We start from the raw sequence: 3,893 nt of genomic DNA on the forward strand, positions 1-3,893 counted from the left end.
TGATAGATACACTTGCCTTAATCATGATAATAAGTTAGTCTCAAGAATGATTCTTTCATAAATCTTTAAAACCTGTCACGAATATCATGTATCAAGTTTTTGGCGCCGTTGCAGGGGAACTAGGATATTAGGAACACTCGACTTTTATTACTTTAGCCATTTTACTTTTATTCCAATTTAAATTTTTATTTTCTTTTCTAATTCTTCATTTATTTTCTTCTGATAGGCTTTTTTAGTTTATGACCAGAAGAAACCCATCAGGACCACTACTTTTTGACGGTGAGATCGACCACACAGTTCGTAGAAGCAGACGAGAAATAAGACGAAGCTTACGATACACAGAGGAAGAGCAAGAGGACGATACTTCAACCACAACCGAGGAGATGGCTAAAAACCAAGAAAATTCGCTACCTCATGCAATTGCTATTAATCAGAATCTGCTCTGTGCACTATGTATGATTATGCTAAACCTTCTTTAACAGGAACTGAATCAAGCATAGTTAGACCTGCTGTAGCTGCAAATACTTTTGCACTGAAACCTAACACAATTCAAATGATACAACAATTTGTTCAGTTTGATGGTTAGCAGGACGAAGATCGCAACGTTCACTTGGCAAATTTCCTAGAATTTTGTGACACTTTTAAAATAAATAGCGTTTCTGATGACGCCATTCACCTTCGGTTATTCTCTTTTTCATTTGAGAAACAAAGCTAAACAATGGTTGAACTCGTTGCCATGGGGGTCAATCACTACTTGGGAACAAATGACCGAAAAGTTTTTATTAAAATATTTTCCATCAGCTAAAACGGCTAAATTACGTAATGATATCTCTTCTTTTGTGCCAATGGATTTAGAAACACTCTACGATGCATGGGAGAGATACAGGGACCTCTTGAGAAGATGCCCTCACCATGGGTTACCACTCTGGCTACAGGTTCAAACATTTCATAATGGCCTGAATCCTTTGACTCGACAAATGATCGACGCAGCCGCTGGCGGAACTATCAATAATAAGACACCTGAAGATGCTTATAAATTTATAGAAGAGATGTCATTGAATAATTATCAGTGGCAAGTCTTGGGGACAAAGCCAACAAAAGCATCCGACGTTTATAACGTCAATTCGGTCACCATGCTCTCTAATCAGGTAGAACTCTTGAATTAGAAATTGATGGTTTTCTTAGTTCTTCACAGGTTCACCCAGAAATGCAGTGCAAAACAAGTGGGGGTGGATAAAGCAGTTTAGAATACCCACCTTATGGCCACAACACGGAGAACGAGTAGTTAAATTACATGGGTAACGATCCTCGATCTCAAAACAATCCTTATAGCAATACCTACAATGCAGGTTGGAGGAACCACCCAAATTTTTCATGGGGAGGCCAAGGAAATCAGAGATCACCACCCCCTCCAGGCTTTCAGCAACCACTGTACTAGTAAAAGAAAAAGCAGAACCTTGAGGAGATGCTAACCAAATTCATCTCAGTGTCGGAAACTCATTTTCAGAATACCGAGACGATACTCAAAAATCAACAAGCATTAATCCAGGGGCTCGAAACTCAGATTGGCCAGGTCGCCAAGTTGATTTCCGAAAGACCACCAAGAAGCCTGCCCAGCAACACTGAATCTAACCCAAGGGACCAACTCAACGCGATTGCCATTCAAGATGAGGAAGGGTTAGTTGCAGAACCAAAGCCAGAAACGGTGGTAAGCAAAGGTAAGAATGAGGTGGGCCAAAATGACCCAAAGCCGATGAGTACAGAATATAAACCTCGTGTGCCATACCCTAATGTGACAAGGAAAGACCGATCAGACGAACAATTTGGTAAATTCCTTAAACTTTTAAAGAAACTACATATTAACTTACCATTTATTGAAGCCCTTTCGCAGATGCCAAACGCAATCAAGTTTTTAAAGGAGCTTTTAACAAATAAAGGAAAGTTGGATGAGTCGTCGCATGTGGATTTGAATGCGGTTTTCTTAGCCATATTACAAAATAAGCTACCCAACAAATTGAAGTATCTAGGGAGTTTTATGATTCCTTGTTTAATTGGTAGTTTAGATGTTCATCATGCATTGGCTGACTTAGGGGCAAGTATTAATGTTATGCCTTATAAAATGTTTAAACAGCTAGGTCTTAGTTAACCCAAACAAACTAGGATGAGCATTCAATTAGTTGATAAAACCATTAGATTTCCTAGGGGTATCATTCAAGATGTTCTTGTTAAGATCGATAAATTTATATACCCAATAGACTTTGTTGTTCTAGACATGGAAGAGGATAGTAACGCACCTTTAATTTTAGGACGACCCTTTTTAGCGACTGCTAGAACCATTATTGATGTTGGTATAGGTGAACTCACACTTCATATGGGAGACAAAACAATCACCCTTCAAGCTCGTAATTCGAGTAACACATCAAAAATTGAAGGTGGTTGTATAAATCATTCTACTAGTACTAATCATGTGGTGAAACCTTCTGTGCAGGAAACAGTTACGAAGAACACATATGAGCCGTGTTCAAACAAAAACAAGGGACCTATCTATGAAGAACGAAGGCTACAAATCGAGGAGCTAGATGAATGGCGGACACAGAAATAGAGAACACCCGATAAGCTGACACCGAGCCAGGATGAGCTCAATACCTCACCAAATAAACTTAAGGTTGGAGACAAAGTACTACTAGATGCAGTATGTAACACCCCGAACCCGAGGCCGTCGCCGGAGTCGAACACGAGGTGTTAACAGACTTCAAACCACTTATTAAAATTTTTCCAGACAAGCTATCAATCTGCGTACTAGTCTCTTTAAAAATCATAACTTGAGCTCTGGAACTCAAAATCCAGTTCCGTGAATTTTCCCTGAAACTAGACTCATATTCCCATCTACATATTTTTTTCTAGAATTTTTGGTTGGGCCAATTAGTACAGTTTATTAGTCAAAGTCTCCCATGTTACTGGGGTCGACTACACTGACCTTTGCGCATTACGACCTGGATATCTCCCTGTACAGAACTTTCATACTGATGTCGTTTGTTTCTATAGAAACTAGACTCAGAGAGGAATCTATACATATATGGTATGACTCCTAATTATCTCTGGTTAATTTATAATGAATTTCCAAAGTTGGAGCAGGGAATCCAGAAACCGTTCTGGCCCTGTCCCACGAGAACCTGATTATCTCTTAACATACTGTCCATATGATCCTTTCGTTACTTCTATATGAAAATAGACTCATCGAACTTCGATTACATAATTTATTCATCAATTAATTCCACTCCTACTATTTTTAGTGATTTTTCAATCTCATGTCACTGCTGCTGCCAGCATCTGTTACGAAAGCAACTATGCCCACTTCGTGTTTACTCCTTGATCTAACTAATAATTCATCATGCATATCACAAATTATGATCATGACTAACCATGCCAAAGGCTAATCATTGTCAAACTTCCCCCTACTACACTATTGCCATATCATGAATTTTAACACCAAAATAATCAACCATGACGTATGGCATAAAAAGGTCGAATTATCAAGATTTGCGACCTAACGTTATGAATCCAAACCCAACCGAACATTTATGCCATTTTCGCATGGCTAAAAGATTACATACCAAAGTTCAAACACAACATAATAGCCTATACATGCCGAAATGTTCTCCTAAGCCAACTAAGAAGAAAGTACCAAAACTCGCTATCCGGTGTGATGACTTCGATGACGGCCCGACCACGCAAAAAGAGACGAGTCCAAGAAACCTAGAATAGGTGACAAGGAAACACCGAGTGAGTTTATAACTCAGTAAGTCATAAGCAATACACTACCATCCATTAATAACATTATCACAAGAGGAAACAAAATGGAACGAGGCTAGTTACTCCATCCATACCGAACC

General features: G+C 39.0%; 1 non-coding gene across 1 annotated transcript; it reads right to left on the minus strand.

Moving 5' to 3' along the window:
* Nucleotides 1-812: 812 nt before the first annotated feature.
* LOC121212782 (small nucleolar RNA R71) lies at nucleotides 813-919 on the minus strand. Its single transcript, XR_005908156.1, has one exon. It is a non-coding gene; the product is annotated as a small nucleolar RNA R71 (small nucleolar RNA).
* Between the last annotated feature and the right edge of the window lie 2,974 nt (nucleotides 920-3,893).

The sequence above is a fragment of the Gossypium hirsutum genome, chromosome A13, assembly GCF_007990345.1.
Source record: "Gossypium hirsutum isolate 1008001.06 chromosome A13, Gossypium_hirsutum_v2.1, whole genome shotgun sequence".
NCBI classification, from domain to species: Eukaryota; Viridiplantae; Streptophyta; class Magnoliopsida; order Malvales; family Malvaceae; genus Gossypium; species Gossypium hirsutum.